This window comes from Zootoca vivipara, chromosome 7 (genome assembly GCF_963506605.1).
Source record: "Zootoca vivipara chromosome 7, rZooViv1.1, whole genome shotgun sequence".
NCBI classification, from domain to species: Eukaryota; Metazoa; Chordata; class Lepidosauria; order Squamata; family Lacertidae; genus Zootoca; species Zootoca vivipara.
In genome coordinates, this window is record NC_083282.1 from 8,401,227 (window position 1) to 8,421,150 (window position 19,924).

General features: G+C 42.5%; 1 protein-coding gene across 1 annotated transcript in view; it reads left to right on the forward strand.

Moving 5' to 3' along the window:
• Positions 1-19,924, forward strand: part of KIFAP3 (kinesin associated protein 3) — a 71,308-nt gene that overhangs the window by 49,749 nt on the left and 1,635 nt on the right. The window lies entirely within an intron of this gene.

Below are 19,924 nucleotides of genomic sequence, written 5' to 3' on the forward strand. Positions count from 1 at the left end.
ATTTGGAGTTTTGATTTACTTAACAGAGATGTTTTCAGTAATTTTAAATGAGTTGTTAAATGTAAATTTCTCTACTGCCGTTATTATTATTTTAACTAAAATCTTCCTACCTAACGGACAGCAATATTGCTGATGCCCTGGGATCCAAAAAAAGCCACTCAGAGTAATTTTAAGCATTGAGCTGAAATGGGTGATAGAGGCACGTTTTCTTCTACAAAACGACCCTCCCTTTACTGATTTTCCACATCCTTTTAAGAGAGGCTCTTTGCAAGAGTGTGTCAAGGAAGAGAGGGTGGGCTTTGTCATTGATGGTGTGCTCTCCCGACCAGCCACACACCCGATTAAGTTAGGTGAGTTGTGAATGAGAAGACACATTCAGAAGTGCATCTCCCTGTGTATATCTTAGCTCGTGTAGCCATGTGTGTTATATGCTTCTAGGTCAAGGCAGATGCTGTTGAGTACAATAAAACAGCAACTGCAGTGTGGCAAAACAAAATGTTTCCCACATGTCTGTGCAATCAGTGGGAGGGCTTTTTTTTGCCCTTAGTTGGGTTATTGCAATATTAGATCTGGCTGGCTGTGTACTGCCAGGAAAAGTGAACCTTGATTGGCTGAGATCACAAGAAGCAACGTTTAAATGATAGAAAAGCAACCATATACATCACTGAAAAGAGATGCAAAAGATCACTAAGGTAGGGCTATTTTCCCTAGGGCTTTAAAAATCACTCAAAAGCACACTTTTCATCTTGAATATTTAATATCATAAAAATCCATTCCCACACTAGTTTTTTCAGAAATGTATGTCTGCACCTCTCCAGTCTCTTCCATTCTGATCATGCGCCAACTTTTCTGGGAAGACCAAGTAGGTGAACTTTGATTTTGCAAAAGATTTGGCATTGCTTCTTTGCTGGAATTATGGAACACCTTTTATTTAGGAGACATGTTTGTGAAATAAAGAGATGGGTTTGGAAGGTATCCCGTTGAACAGTGCATAAAGAAACGGTAGTATTTTCTCCAGCAAGGTAAGTCAGGGAGAAGTGCATTGTATGTGAATATTTCCTAACAAGAGAATGTCACACAAAGGAAGAATCTGGATGGTAAGAAATGGCACTGGAACTTTTTCCTGGAATACTACAACCTGGAGGTGCTTTAAAATTTTGGTATAGAAGTGTGAAAGCCCTGAGAGCTGAACTGCCTTCATGTGCTTTATTTTAGACACCTAAATTGCCAACCAAAGAAATATTTACTATTTACTATTACTATCTTATGGAGTCTGAAAGTGAGATTCACAGATCTGTATTTTTATTTATGGCCCATTGAGATGACAGATTTCAGCAGGCAATAATCCATCTCGATCAGCAAGGTCCCTCTTGGCTGTATATTCTTATGAAAGATGATGATGGCTGCAATCAGGCTGTGTGTGTGTGTGTGTGTGTGTGTGTGTGTGTGTGTAACATCTTGTCTGTTTGCCAAATGACGCCTTTTTCTTCAGCTGTGAAAAAGCAAGTTGTCCTCACACGATAGTTACATTTGCTTTCAGGACCTCGAATTCAAACGTATATATATAAAAATGAAAACAGGTGCATTTTGGTCCCATGCACTGTAGAGTCCAAGTAGCATTAGTGCTGACTGAGGGCCCTTTTCACCAAACCTTTTACATTCTACAAAAGTGCCTCACTGTTTTGGTAGATTTAAGGAGGTATGTGAAAAAAGGCAAAATGTTTCTCTCCATTCCAGTGGCTGCTTAGAGCTGTGTGATACACACTTTGGCCCCTCCCCTTCTCTTGCTTGCCAAGTGGAAGAGAGATCGTGATGTGCATCGTTCAGAATGAAAAGCTGGCGTCTTTTGGCAAAATCTCTCCCCCCCCCCGGCTCTTAAAAAACAAACAAACAAACAAACAAATCACATGGCAGCATTTGCACTGTAAAATGAACCCTCTGAAAATTCAGTGCAGTGCTAAATCTACATAGCTAATATTTTGTGTAATTAATTAAAAAAAATATTTCAGAGATCCGGATTGATTTAGAGTAAAATGGAACATAAAAATCAAGAGTTGACACTCCCTTTTCAAATGTGGCCTGGGGGCACTCCCTGCACTGTTACTTTTTCAAAGGATTGAACACAATGTGAGGGGCAATTGCAGGACAAGAACTTTGGGTGCTGCCTGCCGAGCAAATTTTTGTTCATTTTATGGTGGTGGGTATTGCTTTAAACTGCTTTAGGTGCTAATTTTGCAAGTGTCACATGGAGACCTACCTTAGAGGCATTCACACAGATTGCTGCAAATATTTTTAAAGGGTTTTTAGGTATCTGATACATAATTATTCGGATACTGTGTTATATGGAGGCCTCTCGTGTGCAGAAAAGAGTAATGCAAGAAGCACACCCAACTCAAGTCAAAACCAGTCAAACACTTGCAAAACATCAAGGATTTTTGCAAGTGTTCAACCAGCAATGCTCACAAAGGAGCTGGTCGTTTTTGTGGGTCTCTTCCTTACCCTGCCAATTTTTTCTCCCTTCCTCACCTCCAAACAATACAACATTGTTCTGTGTATATTTAGGCATCATTTCCTGCTTGTAAATTATTATCATTAAATTTATTTACCACCCTTCATTCGAGGATCACCTGGATTACTGAATTTGCAATACAGTTTGTACTGTAGGAATGACAATAAATTGCCCTCTTGAGCACCCTCAAAAGCACCATTTCAAGCTCAGAAACTGAATAGGTAACCCCATCAGTGAGCCCTCGCTGTTGCTGGTTTCCCCTTCACAATGTATCAGCACACAAATGTTTCATATGGGATTGACAAGTTGTGATGTTATGATAATTATGCTGCAATATTGCTAATGTACAATAATATATGACTTACAGATTGTAGCTTTTCAGCCAAATATTAGAATTGGGGCAGCATAGCAGGAGATGTGCACAAAACCTGTGTTATGATTTTCCAGTGCATTCCTTCTTTCTGGGAATACTTCTTATATGGTTATCCGCAGAGCTATTTGTAAGACAAAAACTACCTAATTGAAAACATGTTCTGCTGCAAATATTCCGTTTCACATAGCAAAGGAGGGGGAGACAGTGATTTGCTTGAAAGAATAGACAGCAGCATTTGAATAGTGAATCCCAGTTTTCAGACATGTGTCATTACAGTTTTGAACTTCTTGGCGCCAGAAGCCAGGATTTCCTGATGTTTGAGCTTGATGTAAAATGCATTAGTGCTCTGGGGCATGAACAACAGAATTGCTATTCCCTAGTGTTCGGAGTTCAACTGCCCATCTCTTCAAATCTGAGTTGGTGTTGGAAGTTAAAATCATACTTAATAGGATGGCTAATTAAAAATAATCGCAGAAAGGCGGGGTTCTCTTATGTAGTGTGCATTTCATTCATTCCATATCATTCTAGGGCATTTTAATGCTTAACTGTTTACAACCTAATAAGAATCATATGTTACTGTGCTTGAGGCTTCCCCTTCTCAATTTGAGAAACACTTTCAGCATTTCATCAGCTGTTACTGCATTTAACACAGTACTACCACACACATGTTTCTCGCTGTCTTTTGGTTCTTTATTAGATAACTTCCATAAAATAACTTGACCCAGGAGATTGTAACTTTGGGCTGCCCTTGTATCCAAGCCAAATATTTTAGCCACCACCTCTTAACAGAGTAGTATAGTAGCAAATTCAGAAGTTCAGGGTTCATGATAGTCACACCTCACCCCCTGCCAGCCATGCCCCCTTCTAAGATTGTGGAACCTTCTAGACTACAATAAAAATGAGCTTTAAGTCTCTTACTTTGTTTGGAGTTCTGTTGAACTCCGATGGAGAATGAGGGTGGTATTTCTTTCTGAGCTTCAGCAATAATAAGAGCAAGTCTCACAGACACACTCAGAGCAAACGTGTGTTTTGCTTTATTTTGCAAAGTAATGCAGGTTTCAAAAGTTTTACTAATGCAGCCCCCAAGTGAAACATACAGGGTAGTGATATAAATGCGCATAAATGAAAAGCCCTGCAATTTCAGAATAACAGGGTCCTTGCCGAAGTAATAGCAATTTTGCTTTCAAATGAATCCAGTTTCCAACACTTCTCAGGAGAATGGAGGGGGAAAGGAGAAAGCAGAGAAAAGAATTTTCAGGTAGCTCAGGAAAATCATAGCCAGAGTAGTCCATTGTTCTAACTAAGTCATTGTTTGATGCTTCACACAGCTAAAACAGGCTAACCATGTACAGTAGAACCTTGGGTTACGTACCGTCCTCCTTATGAACGCTTCGGGTAACGAGCTCCACTAACCCAGAAGTAGATGCTCCTGGTTGCGAACTTTGATCCGGGGGGCAAGCGGAAGTCGCATGGTAGCAGCGGGAGGCCCCATTAGGAAAAGCGCTCCTCATGTTAAGAACGGTTTCGGGTTAAGAACAGACCTCCGGAACGAATTAAGTTCGTAACCGAAGGTACCACTGTACTAGAAGGGAAAATGTAGGAGCCACAGCCACCCCAGTAGTAGGTGAAAAAGCAAATAAAATAAATATGCTTAACCCAGGCCTTTCAGCACAAATGGGTAGATCCATTTGAGAAGCAGTATAGTGTAGCATTTAGTGTTGGACTGGGACCTGGGTGGTATTTAATTAATTTGAAATGCTCATTGCCAAGGCATTGTGTTCCATTTGTGAATGGAGGTTTTAAAGTAAAGTTAGTGGTTTGTGGGGTGGGGTGGGGTGGGGTAGAGTATTACAGTTTCGAGATGGCAGATGTGTCATAAAAATGTAAGGCTGTCACAAAGCTCTTCTGTATGTACAATTTATAAGCTGGTAGGTTAAGACCGGGACCCAGGTGGCGCTGTGGTTAAACCACTGAGCCTAGGGCTTGCTGAACAGAAGGTTGGCGGTTCGAATCCCTGTGACGGGGTGAGCTCCCGTTGCTTGGTCCCAGCTCCTGCCAACCTAGCAGTTCGAAAGCACATCAAAATGCAAGTAGATAAATAGGAACCGCTACAGCGGGAAGGTAAACGGCGTTTCCATGTGCTGCTCTGGTTTGCCAGAAGCGGCTTTGTCATGCTGGCCACATGACCTGGAAGCTATACGCCGGCTCCCTTGGCCAATAATGCGAGATGAGCGCGCAACCCCAGAGTCAGTCACGACTGGACCTAATGGTCAGGGGTCCCTTTACCTTTACCTAGGTTAAGACCAGGCTTCCTTAAACTCGGCCCTCCAGATGTTTTGAGACTACAGTTCCCATCATCCCTGACCACTGGTCCTGCTAGCTAGGGATCATGGGAGTTGTAGGCCAAAAACATCTGGAGGGCTGAGTTTGAGGAAGCCTGGTTAAGACGTTCTAATAAGGAAAGCTGGTATGTCTTAAAAACAACACAGGACATAGAGTAAAAAAGTGAAGACTTTGCCACACATCCTTTATTATATATTTGTCACACTTCTATCTATCCCCAGCTAATGACAAGTTGTTTGTGGTTTGTAAAAGCTGCTGTTACCGTGGTGGTGTTTCCTTACCTTTTCTGGCCATAGTAGAACAAGATATGTCACAGTCTTTAAAATTACTGCAGTTGCTTTTGTTTCAAAACCAACAAATTATTTAATATTTGTAGATAGTGGGAACCTAATCCCAGTATACAGTGGTACCTTGGTAGTCGAATGCCTTGGCTCCTGAACAAATCAGCCCCCAAACGCCACAAACCCGGAAGTGAGTGCTGCGGTTAGCGAACATTTTTTGGAAGCCGAACATCCAACGCGGCTTCTGGTTGAGTGCAGGAAGCTCCTGCAGCCAATCGGAAGCCGTGCCTTGTTTCGGGAGTCGAACGGACTCCTGGAACGGATTAAGTTCGAGAACCAAGGTACCACTGTCCTGTATTTGCAGTGGAGTGTTGTCATGCAGGTGGGCAGCCCAGATGGGCAAGCAGATGGGCAGGTGACCCAGGTGACCCACATAGGAACTGTCAGGACAGACTGACTACCTTCCCAGCAACTGGCTTGCTCTGCCACTACCTATCTCAGACTGATGCCGCTGTTCCAGCCTCTACAGTGGCAATGGCCAAGGAGGCCTATGCAAGCCACAGAGGAACAGGCAGAACAGAATAACTCCTCAGCACCTCTCCTCTTCTGCTACTGTCATCGGCCACTTTCTCCTTCCTCGTCCTCCACAGCTGAGGCTGAAATGATCATTGTTTGAGGCAAGCAGTAAGGAGAGGGGGGGTGAACTGTTTTGGGGTACTGTTATTGCCCAGTGATGTAACATGGGAGCTTAGCATGGTGCATGGAGGCAGGAGCTTTGGATTGGCTCTACCACCATGCACTGAGGTCCATGCCCCTTTTGGTAAGTGGTAGGGGCCCGCAGTGTTGGCAAGCTGGGAGAGTAACTGAACCCCACCCATGCCAGCTCACCAGCCACTACCAGGATCGGGCAGTGGCTTGGACGAACTGTAAGAGGGTGGGGGGGGGGGCTTTGGGTGAGCTATAAGGGCAGGGTTGGCAAGATCTAAGGGAAGGGGGCTTGGTGAGGGCAGGCACAGCCCATAGTATTCATTTACTAGTACTATATCATTATATAGAACCATGTATGTGCCTTTATTCAGATAAGGAGAACTTTAATGGGGAAGCAGACTCATGTTTGCAGGTCAGCAAACATATAGGTATATCAGATGCATGTTTCCATGTGCATTTGAAGATGGATAATACAATCCACACTACAGCACTTTTAGCTGGTTGCAGATTTTGATGCTTATCTGGAGTTGCTGGCCATCATAACTTCACGTAGCCAGAGTGGGATCCTGGCGGTATGTGGCTATGTTGGCAGTGACTCTTAATCATTGCAATATAATGTGCATTTTTGTTGAATGTCCTTAAGACACTTCTGAGTTCCCTTTAAGTCCAGTGAAATGAAGTGATATTCAACTTATAGCACTTGGACATCATTCATTTGCCTACCCTCTCCAGGAAGAACTGAATTAGATTTTATTAGCAGATTGGGCCTATAAACCAGTAGTAACGTTTTATTAGTTTATCACACATCAGCATTAGCAAACTGTAAATCTACTTCAGTGAACAAGAAAAGGTCTCTAGAGGCTTTGAAAAACTGGTGTTTCCAGAGGAAAGAATGTTCTAATCTGAAAAAAGGTATGACCTTAACAGGCAAATATCTTCCTTCCCTCCATTTCCAGTGCCCAGGTTGGGAGTCCTGTTGCATTCAGAATGCAACCCCCACATACAAGGAGGTGCTATTGGAGGTTTTGAGGGAACCCAAATTCAGCAAAAATCCAAAAAATATATTTAGACAAAAGTACCCTAAGGAAATAACCCCCCCCAAAAAAAAAAACAGCCTAATGAGGATTGAATCATAGAATTGTGGAGTTGGAAGAGACCCAAGAGTCATTTAGTCCAACCCCCTGCAATGCAGGATCTCAACTGAAGCATCAATAACAAATGGCCATCCAGCCTGCTTAAAAACCTCCAACGAAGGAAAATCCACCACCCCCTGAAGTGGTCCAGTTTACTGTTGAGCAGCTCTTATCGTTAGAAAGTTCTTCCTGATGTTTAGTCAGAATCTCCTTCCTTGTAACTTGAATCCATTGGTTTGGGCCCTGCCCTCCAGAACAGGAGAAAACAAGCTTGCTTCATCATCTGTGTGACAGCCCTTCAAATATTTGAATATATTAGATATCCCTTTCATGTTTTCCCCCCTTCAATTCAGGGCAGAGCCTGTGGGGGCTCTTTCTCCTCCTCCACCAGTGTCTTATCAGTGGCTCCCAAGCAACACCGGCTTCCTATCTCCCTTCCACTGCTGAGGAAGAGCTGTAGCTTCTCAGGAAAGCATCCAAACACACTTGCAACACAACTTTCAAGTACCACCCATGTCAATGGCAACAACACCAGCTTGCCTGCTTTATGCCCAGGTCTTGCTGACTTAATACAGTGGTACCTTGGTTTGCAGACATTTTGAATCACAAACAGGTCAAACCCAGAAGTGCATGTCCCGGTTTCCAACCTTTTTTTGGATTACAACCCTTTTTTTTATTACGAACAAAAAAATTTTGGGGGAGGCCCCATTGGCGAAAGCACGCTTTGGGTTACAACCTGTTTTGGTTTACAAACGGACCTCCGGAACGGATTATGGTTGTAAACCAAGGTACCACTGTATAACTAAGACAGTTTTATTCTCATGCTATTTTTTAACACGTCACATTTTATCAAGGATCTTAACTTAATCCTTTGTACCTACTACTTAATCCATATTACAAAACACATTGGATTGTGTCCATTGTTAGTTATACTTTGTGCAGACCTATTGAAATTAAAGGATCCACTAACTTGGATCCATTAATACCAGTGGTTCTTCTCTGAGTAGAATTTAGTTGGATGCAGCCCCTTTCTTGAAAGTGAAGGTACCTGGCAGTGAGAGCAGGCAGTGAGAGCAGGCAGGCATACCACAAGAAAAGACAACACAGTGGGTTGGAGGTCAACTGATGCGCTGCTTGGCTGTAGGTGTAGGAGTTCATTTTTTTAAAAAAAAAGTTCAAAATTCTATTCACTGTCTGAAATGCTTGCAAAAAAACAGGACCCTTCTCCGTGATTCCAAATCTAAAAATAAATGTTGGAACCTTATTATTTAGTGAAACCTGTTTGATCATCATCAGGACATTTACAGTACTTATTAATGGTATCAAGCCTATTAGTCAAAATTGCTGCCAATGTTTTTTTTATATCACGTATGGCATAAGATAGTATTGGCATTCTCCAGGAGTTCTGGGGTGGGGTAGTCTTTACTTCCAGGTCATCTGGCCTCTTGGCTGATGGGCAGGGCCTCTAGCAAGAAAGCCACACATAAAAGTGGGACTTCCCCTTAATGTCCAGCACAGCACTGTTTGGTTAGCAGGCAGCAGGGTTCTGACCATTGTTGTTGTTTAGTCGTTTAGTCGTGTCCGACTCTTCATGACCCCATGGACCATAGCACGCCAGGCACTCCTGTCTTGCACTGCCTCCCGCAGTTTGGTCAAACCCATGTTCGTCGCTTCGAGAACACTGCCCAACCACCTCGTCCTCTGTTGTCCCCTTCTCCTCGTGCCCTCCATCTTTCTCAACATCAGGGTCTTTTCCAAGGATTCTTCTCTTCTCATGGGGTGGCCAAAGTATTGGAGCCTCAGCTTCACGATCCGTCCCTCCAGTGAGCACTCAGGGCTGATTTCCTTAAGAATGGATAGGTTTGATCTTCTTGCAGTCCATGGGACTCTCAAGAGTCTCCTCCAGCACCATAATTCACCATACACCTATCTAAGCCATTGTGACTCCACTCCAACTGCTTATTCCTTTTGCAGGAAAGAGGCGCTTTCCTGGACATGGAGTTGGGTCATGGTTTACTCGCATTCTGACCTCAAAACTTGAGGAAACACTGTACCTATGGAGATACGGCCTTTTGTATCTCAGCTTTTCTCCTTCCTTTGAAAAACTAAACTCATCCAGATTCAGCAGTGCAATGTACAAGCGTGCTCAGGGATCTTCATTAAACAGAATCAAGCAGAAACAGAATGCTGCTTAACTCTGAGAAGTTATTGCTATTATCATTGGTCAATGATGCTGACAACCAAGAGGGCTGGGAGCAGCTAAGCTCTTGGGAGAGTTCAGCCTAGGACAGTTCATTTATAAATCCTCCCATTTCTGAAACGCTTCTCTAGCCTTACTCTCAGTTTTTCCGTTTGTGTCTACAGTTGTCCAAAGACTGTGAAACCAGAGATCTGTCTGCAGAGTTCTCGGTTTAGATGTTGTTTCTCCAAAGACCCTCCCGCAGCTTATTTGGTGGTACCTCTGCGCTTCTAATAACTTTTTTTAATTGCTCATGTATATTTTCTGCACTTCAGCCATGTCGGGGTGTGTGTGTGTGTGTATGTTTGTAGGTGGGAGGCAAACGTAGTCCTGGAGTGGCCACATCATAGGTCTGTTCCTGTTAAATTGTGCTTTTAGTATTGAACTGTGGTGAAAAAACGGGGAGGTGGCTGTGCAACACTGAATGAAACCTGCCAGGTTTGGGTTAACACGTTTCCAGTTACATGCAGGTCCAGATGCTCATTATACAAAGATCCACTTATCCGAACACAAGGAGTTAGTACCCAAACTGCGCTGTATACAATACAGATTTAGATTGTCAGCCAGACTTGTGTCTAGTACCGTAAGCAAATAAGCAGCCTTAAACAAGACTTACTTTGGGTGTTTTGCTGGTCCACAGCAGCGATTCACCAGATCCCATGGTGGGAGATGGGGAGGAAGTGGGAGAGATCAGACCAATAAGAGAGTATCCCCCCCCCCCCCCGTTTGCCTTTTGCAAGGTTTCAAGAAGGTTTTCCCAGTTTTTTCTTATCATATGGGAGTCAAAATTCTGCGGTTGGGAACACATTAGAAATGTTCTCATAGGAAACAATGGAAATGGTCAACTCATGTGAATTGTCTAACAGACAATTTACTGAGAATGCATTGTGTTTGGATAGCAGGTCCTGCATTTAGGCCTTGTAGCAGTGTGTCTTTGTGTGACTGAGTGACAGATAGCTCTGACAATGAATTTTGCTAAGAAACTAGCAGTTTGTAGAAGTTTCATGATTGCTTCAGCAATTAGTTTTTAATTATTTCATAAAATATCTGTGAACTGTGTAGTGAGTGATGATAATTCTGAGCAGAATATTTATCTGATGCTTTTTTCAAGGAGACTCTGTATTCAGCTGTTAATCTAGCTCAAGTATTTAGCTGCATTGTTTTCTCACATGTGGCTCTTTAACTCACTCACACCTGCAGTCTGGTCAGCATTAATACATACCAAAACTGGGTCTTGAATGTTGGTGCAGTAATTTCAGGTTCCTCCATGTCCTACGAGTGAACAAAAAAATTGTCAATTTCTGAAACTTAGTATTAATTAATTCCCATGTTCTTTCTGCTCCCTGAACTTCCTCCAGATGTGGTGCTTGGAAAAGACCAGCTCCTGGGTTACAAGCCATCTGGGCTGTGTAAACTGATTTGTGCCTATATTAAACAATAATTGAACAGAATGCGGAAGACTTAATAAAGAAAATGTACACTGCCTGTAAATCCCAAAAATAAAATATTAAAATGTAGTAAATGGGCATGGAATGTGCAAATGAAGACCTGCTTATTTTAATGTGTTTAGCTGTGACCTTCTCAATTTCAGCCCAGAGGAGGGGGGGAATCTATTTTTCTCTTTTTAAAATAAAACTCTCCTATAAAACTGCTTACAGAAGTATGTGAGACAGAAACAAGGAAATATAATGTTCTGAACTTGACTGGTCCAAACCACTTGAGCTGCTGTGACAGCTCATAAAACAGAACAGTTTTTAGGTGGACTCTGTTTTAGTTGCCAGAGTGAATTTTCTTGCAGGAAGTAGCCTGAAGGTTTATTTTAGTTTCCAGACTGCAGCTTTGATCTCTCTGTTCTGTCGCTTCTCAGGTTACATAGCCCTTTTTCACTGCAGTAAATCTGCAACAGTTAAATGGAATAAAATTTCCTCCTCCTCACTGATCACATGCTGTTAAATGCCAAGCCACAGCCAGCAGAACGTTTGCAGAGCTCCACTGCATGGTACAAAAGCAGTACAAAAGGTTTAATCGCCTTGACTTTCTATTTTCCCTTCACTACGAGTTCACAAATTCACTTCACTATAGAGATGCACACAGTGGAACTCGGATTTGCTGTCTGCCTGATGAAAGGGCAGCTATGTGCATGCTTTACACATGCGTAAGAGCAGGTTTGACAGTGAGCCAAACCACAAGGACAGCAAAACGTCTCACCAGGGGCCCAACTCAACATAAAGGCTTAAAAAGAGGATTGGACAAGTTCATGGAGGCAAAGTCTATTGATGGCTACAAGTCATGGTGACTCTAGTGTGCCTCCACTGTTGGAGAGACTGAGCTTCTGAATATCAGTTCCTGGAAACCACAGGACAGGAAATTGTTTGGGTTCTGCTTATGGGCTTCCTATACGTATCTGGTTGGTCACTGTGAGAATGGGATGCTTTACTAGATGGGCCATTGGCCTGATCCAGTGGTCTCTTCTAATTTTTTTATAATGCAATTCCATGTGTTCATGCCTAGTTAGCGCTTTCCCAGCTTTCCCGGGGTTTGGGAAGGCAGCATGAGGACTTCCTTCTGAGTAGACATGGTTTGTTGTTTAGTCATTTAGTTGTGTCCGACTCTTCGTGACCCCATGGACCATAGCACGCCAGGCACTCCTGTCTTGCACTGCCTCCCGCAGCTTGGTCAAACTCATGTTTGTAGCTTCGAGAACACTGTCCAACCATCTCGTCCTCTGTCGTCCCCTTCTCCTAGTGCCCTCAATCTTTCCCAACATCAGGGTCTTTTCCAAGGATTCTTCTCTTCTCATGAGGTGGCCAAAGTATTGGAGCCTTGGCTTCAGGATCTGTCCTTCCAGTGAGCACTCAGGGCTGATTTCCTTCAGAATGGATAGGTTAGGATTGCAGTATTAAATCAGGATTGGGAAATGTGTCGCCGCCGCCCCCCCCCCCCAAGTTGTTCATGCCTGTCTACCAACCCTGCTGGTTGGGGAGAGTTGTAGACCTGGAGGGTCAAAGGTTCCCCATTCTTGATCTAAATAAATTAGGTGAATTGAGGTTCTTTTTAAAAAAATAAGTGGAGGAAAGAAAAACTATTATTCCTAGAGCTTACTAGAAAGGCTTCTAGCCTGTTACCTTAAAGAGCACCTCACACCTTATAGACACCTGAGGCTCTTTTAAATGTTGTGAAATTATTGGGTTTCTGCTTTTGTTTTTATTATGTATTTTGTGTTTTTTATATTGTAGTTTTGTGTTGTGATCAACCCTGAGATTTATAGGGTGGTATACAGATTTAATTAATAATAATACTTAACAGTGTTGGAACTTAGCATGTTTTGATAACTAAGGGATGCAGGGAGGATGATGTTATTGTTACACCTATCAGTAGTTGCAAGAATTCAGCCCATTGCAAAATTTAGCAGGAGTCTTAAGATGTATGTTGATGGAAAAATAACAGCTGAGAAATAGGCTCAAGTTCGGTGTGTATTTATTATTGCATAATGTATCAAATAGTGTAGAGACCAAATTCAGCACTTTAGGAAGCGTTCAAACACTAGGTGTATTTATCTGTAGCAGAAGCTACAAAACTAATGATGATTGATACTTCCTCTTGTGGATGGTTTTGTTGGTGTGCCACTTATTTATTTACTTTTACTGTTGCTGGCTACTTTACTTTTTATTTATGTATTTATTTAGAAATTTTCTAGACCACATCTTCATCCAAACATGAATTCCAGTGTAGTGTATGTCATAGTGTTTTGATGATTTAATTTATAAAACAAAAACTGACAATCAAAGCAACAAAATAAGATTTGAGAAGTAGTAAACCAAAAACCATACAGTTAGCTAAATTAATATGGTGAATTCTTAACAGCCTAGACAAATAAAAATGTATTAACCTGGCAGTGTCAGCACCTCCCTTTACTTCCTCTGGGAGGATATACCAAAGAAGGCCCCCTCTCCTTCCTGGATGCATAAAATACAGCTCTCCTACAGAAGGAACTCAAAGAAGGGCCTTGTCTGAAGATCTTAATGCATGGGTAGGCAAACTAAGGCCCGGGGGGCGGATCCGGCCCAATCGCCTCCTAAATCCGGCTCACGGACGGTCTGGGAATCAGCATGTTTTTACATGAGTAGAATGTGTCCTTTTTATTTAAAATGCATCTCTGGGTTATTTGTGGGGCATAGGAATTTGTTCATTTTCTCCAAAAATATAGTCCGGCCCCCCACAAGGTTTGAGGGACAGTGGACTGAAAAAGTTTGCTGTTCCCTGTCTTAATGCATGGGCAGGTTAGTATGGGAGCAGATACTCCAGCAGGATTTGGGTCCAAAGCTGTTTAGTGCTTGAAATAACAGCAACAGCACCCCAAAATGGGCTTGGAAATTAATAGGCAGCTGATGCGGTTGCTTTAGAAAATTTCAGACTTGAGTGGATGCGGCTGTGCAGAAACAGAGCCCATCCACGATCCACTTTGCAGCACGTTGGGTTTTGCTTTCGTTCCTGTTTTAGACTCTGGTTCTTTTAGGCTTCAGCATCAGTCTGCTTTCAAACTGAGCAGGAAGATGCCTGCCCCAGCTCCCTTGCGTATGTGCCCCGTGGTGCTAGGCCAGGCCTTTGCACCATGAATGTTGTTCTGTGCCAGGTACAGAACCAATATAGGTGACAGGTGAGCACTCACATAGCCGCAGTCTCAGGTAAACAAGCTCTCTTTCCCCTACTCTCTTGAGGACTGGAAGAAATTAGATTTTGTGGGCCACAACGAATTATTGTAATTTATTGGTGTAATACTCTCCATTTTAACAGAATCATAAGAGTTGCAGTGCAGGAATCTCAACTAAATATCCCTGGAGAGTCCACCAGTCCTTGTGGGAGTCTGTTCCACTGTCAAACAGCTCTTGTTGTCAGAAAATTATTCCTGACATTGAGTCAGGATCTCCTTTTTTGTCACTTGAAGCCATTGGTTCAAGTCCTACTCTCCAGGGCAGGAGAGAAAAAGCATCTTCCCGCCTCCATGTAACAGCCCTTTAGATATTTGAAGATGCCTATAGTATCTCCTCTCAGACTCCTCTTTACTACTTTGATGTGTCTCAGCTGATTTAGGAATCCTGAACATATGTGGTATTTTTATTTGCTCTGAAGCAGTGCAAGTCCCAAGGACTTTATAAAATGCATCATGTATTTTTGGAACATTTCCTCTTTTGACAAGTTCTCACGAGCAAATTAGAAAGCTCAGCTGCCATTCTGAAGAGGTCCTAGATCATGCTAGCAGCCTGAGTTCTCCGAGAGGTTTTTAAGTATTGGCATTTAGTTTACAGTGCAATTTGCTCTTGACAAGGCTGGCAGACCAATAGGAAAAAGAAATATTTGTGCTCAAGGGAAGTGCACATGTAGAGACCACAAGCATAACTGATGGCTGGAAATGATTTCAGACTAAAAAAACAAATCATTAAGAGTGCAGAGGGGGGTAAAGTATACAGTCCTATTTTAACGGATCTCAAAATGATCGAGCAACTGAAGTTAGTATTACACAGTAATTAGCTAAGCTAAGCTGTTCACTACTTTAACTCCATGTCTCCCAGTCACTATAAAGGTTCCAGGGTGCAACTAGACCTGAACCTGTTTTGCTTGTCAGTATATTCCACCAGTGGCAAGAAGCTTGTGAAACCTAAACTCATTGATACGTACTCTAAAAGATGATGATAAATTACTGTTTTTTTCCTCTATTTATAGCTTTTTGTTGGATTTCACAGAAGTCCAACTGCTGTTCTGAACAGCAGGAATTCTTACATCCAAGACCAGTAATTTATCCAAGCACACTTTGGCAGCTATATAAAAATTTGCATGTCTGAAAGGTGGTGATTGTTGAATATTAACTTTGAATTAGATTGCTAGCTTGTTAACACAGTGTGGAGGAGGATGGGGCTTGAGTAGCCTATGGTTTTGAACCATGAGCATGATATTGTACAAAAAAGGGGGAAACCAACAGAGAGGAATTCAAACAAATAGCAAGCACGTGTAGAGACAAAGTCAGAAAAGCTAAAGCACAGAATGATCTCAGGCTTGCTAGAGAGGTTAAAAGCAACAAAAAGGGCTTTTATGGGTATGTCCGTAGCAAAAGGAAGAAGGAAACAGTGGGGTCAATTAGAGGAGAAGATGGTGAAATGCGAAGAGGGGATAGAGAAAGGGCAGAACTCCTCAATGCCTTCTTTGCCTGTCTTCTCCAAAAAAGAAAACAATGCCCGACCTGAAGAATATGGAGCAGATGATTCAGCAGGGGAAACACAGCCCAGAATAAGTAAGGAGGTATACAAGAATACTTGGCTAGTTTAGATGTATTCAAGTCTCCAGGGACAGATGAACTACATCCAAGAGTATTAAAAGAACTGGCAGAGGTGATTTCCGAACCACTGGCAGTAATCTTTGAGAATTCCTGGAGAACAGGCGAAGTCCCAGCAGACTGGAGGAGGGCAAATGTTGTCCCTATTTTCAAAAAGGGGGAAAGAGAGGACCCAAACAATTACCACCCAGTCAGCCTGACATCAATACCAGGAAAGATTCTAGAGCAGATCATTAAGCAAACGGTCTGTGAGCACCTAGAAAGGAACGCTGTGATCACTAAAAGTCAGCATGGGTATTCTGCACTGGTCAGACCTCACCTGGAGTACTGTGTCCAGTTCTGGGCACCACAGTTCAAGAAGGATACTGACAAGCTGGAACGTGTCCAAAGGAGGGCAACCAAAATGGTCAAAGGCCTGGAAATGATGCCTTATGCGGAACGGCTTAGGGAGCTGGGTATGTTTAGCCTGGAGAAGAGAAGGTTAAGGGGTGATATGATAGCCATGTTCAAATATATAAAAGGATGTCATCTAGAGGAGGGAGAAAGGTTGTTTTCTGCTGCTCCAGAGAAGTGGACACGGAGCAATGGATTAAACTACAAGAAAGAAGATTCCACCTAAACATTAGGAAGAACTTCCTGACAGTAAGAGCTGTTCGGCAGTGGAATTTGCTGCCAAGGAGTGAGGTGGTGTCTCCTTCTTTGGAGGTCTTAAAGCAGAGGCCTGACAGCCATCTGTCAGGAATGCTTTGATGGTGTTTCCTGCTTGGCAGGGGGTTGGACTGGATGGCCCTTGTGGTCTCTTCCAACTTTATGATTCTATATTCCTTACCATGTGCACGTTTTGTTAGCAAATTCTCGTACTGGTGTGGATCCATTGCCTGTTGGTCCAATTGTCTTGTCCCCATATACAAAATGGGGATTATGGTGTCACTTCTATCTGCAGCTTTAGAAAAGGAATCGTTAGCTGAACAGCTTTTATAATTATATTTTCTATTCCTGTAACACACCATGGGACCTTAGCTGAAGGACAGGCAAGAAATATTTATAAATAAATAAATGAAACCTTCAAATAATTCAGCGATGATGATGATGATGATGATTATTATTATTAAAAAGAAAATTAAGGAGATCTACAACATGGAAGGGCATTGGTGCAGAGACAATGAGTGATCTTGCCATAGCTGCCAAGTTTTCCCTTTTCTCGTGAGGAAGCCTATTCAGCATAAGGGAAAATCCCTTTAAAAAAGGGATAACTTGGCAGCTATGGATCTTGCTGATTTCTTTCTGCCACTTCTTTGTAGTTTTTAATGCGTTACTTAAATATTCATTCTGGAGTTCCAGCTGCAGAACACATTTTTATGTTCATATAAACTTATTTTTTAAAAAAACAAACCAAACCAAAGCTTAAATTCTACCACATCATGGAGGCCTCAGAATCTGCTTTTATGACCCTGGGACATGCTATGATATAACCAAATTTGCAACTACTCTGAGCACATTAATTGGTGGGGAGAGTAGAAACATTGAACTTTTATTGTACAAATTCTACTATCCCTTTTAGAAGTCAGAATTTGTGCTGATAGGCATGAAGAGATGAAACCTTCATTAGTTTGTAGAATAACTTTTAAGGCCTCACTGGTACTTATTTATTAACTGCACAAAGGCTTATTCTTTGCATGGAATAGTTTAAGGGTTTCTGCTAGTCTGTTGCCTGGAATGTGTATTTTTCTGCTTCCGTCTGAAGCTTAAAGATTCTCTTGTGTGGGGAAGAAAGGCAATGAAGAGCAAAGGCAACACATTTTTAGACAAGCACCTCCGAGGTGTATTACAGATCTGGGCTGATTATCAGGGTGTCCCGCAAATTAGTGACAGTCTTTACTATGCTTGTCCCCAACCAGCCACGAAGTTATCTATGAGTTATGTATGAGGGTCCCCTAATTTATATGTTAGTGTTTGGGTATGATTGCTCCTCCCTCGTTGTTGTTTGCCACACAGACTAAGAAATGCCTAAAAAGTTCTGTACCAGCGCCATGTCTCCATTGGATTGCTGACACTGGCATTAGAACTATCCTTACATTTAAAACTTTAGACACCAGCATTTCAATGTGGGAATTTACCATAAGAGAGCAGCAATTGTGCCACAAAAGTAACATGTAAATTAGGCCAGATTCACAGCCTTCCCAGTGATCTTCCGAGTGATCTGAATGTTTTAATATTATGTTGGTTTAATGTCTCAAATTGTCATAGTGGAGCCATCACATACGCAAACCATTTGGAAATAACCAAAATGTCTTGAGCTCTGAACTGTAAGGCTCTGCACCTAATTACTTTCATGTTTATTGAACTAAAGGAGTTGATTTGATCGGAATGTAATTGAAACCATGATTTCCCCTCCCTTACCTAATTAAAAATATGTTCAGGAGTAGTTTTGAGTAGGTTGAAGTAAATTGAAAGTGACTGGAAGCAGCTTACAGCATCCAGAGATGAGGAGAGAGTGCCATCTACCGGTTCAAAAGGGCTTCTTCTGGCTTGACACCCTGCTCCTCTGCCCCTTTGTACCCAGCAAAGAAATGCATGGAACTGGGCACAAAAGGTTTTGCCAGCAGGGCAGCTTCTGTTCAGTCTATGGAAGATGCTTCCAGATGGGCGCTTAATTTGCAGACGGGGTGTCACGATATCACCCATGGGCCACTGGCTATCAGGTTGTCCTCCAGAAGGGTAAATCCAGATTAAAAGGAATGTGTGGAAGTATGGGCTGGCCTTTTGATGATAACATGTGGATGCTGCAAAAGCTTGCACGTGTGAGAAGCACCAATTCCACAGAGGGCCATCATTTAGCGGAACCAACATTAAAGATTTTTGAAGCCAAGATTGTGTCTCACCTCTTATATGGAGTTACCCATTGCAGGGAGGAACTTGATGTGCTACTTCAAAATACAGTCATACCTCATGATATGTCTGCTGCGGGTTGCGTCTTTTCAGGTCACGGACGCGCCAAACCCAGAAGTCCCGGAACGGGTTACTTCCGGGTTCGGCGTGTCTGTAACCTGCGCGCATGCACAGAAGCGCCGCATTGAGTCATGCACGTGCACAGATACAGCGATTCAGGGTGCGGCCTTTTCATGTTGCGAACAGGCCTCCGGAACGGATCCCGTTCGCAACAAGAGGTACCACTGTAGATTCCTGTGTACAATATTGGCAGTGCCACATAGTACACCTGGAACACTACCAAGGACTGAATCAGGCCTTCCCTCTATAAAAGCTCGTACAGTATACACAAATCCATGTTTCTGTATTGGGGAAAAATATCATTGCAGCCAGAACAACACTTAGCCAAAAGATGCCTTTTGGATATGCAGAAAAGAGAAGGCTTGGTAAAATCTCGTAGAGATCTGGTGCAGAGTTATTTGATCTCCCCAATATTGGTAGTTGCTCCTGGTCACAAGAGATGAAATATCGTGTTTAGCAAAGATGCAAAAAAAGATATTGAATATATAAAGAATTAAAAAGGTAAAGGTAAAGGGACCCCTGACCATTAGGTCCAGTCGTGACCGACTCTGGGGTTGCGCGCTCATCTCGCATTATTGGCCGAGGGAGCCGGCGTATAGCTTCCAGGTCATGTGGCCAGCATGACAAAGCCGCTTCTGGCAAACCAGAGCAGCACATGGAAACGCCGTTTACCTTCCCGCTGTAGCAGTTCCTATTTATCTACTTGCACTTTGACGTGCTTTCGAACTGCTAGGTTGGCAGGAATATAAAGAATTACCACCCTGCTATTTGGTACACTAAAATTAAATCAGACCACAAAAGGGTTATATGTACTTGTGAGAATTAACCTTTTCCCCTGTTATACGAGCTTTCACTCAGCTTAGATTTCAAACAATGCCTACTGAATATCTGGATGGGAGATTTACTAACAGATCTGTAAAAGAGTACCTTTGTATATGTGGATCAGGGCTTATTGAGGGTCTGATACTTTATATTGTCCATTGTATGATTCACTCTCCCCT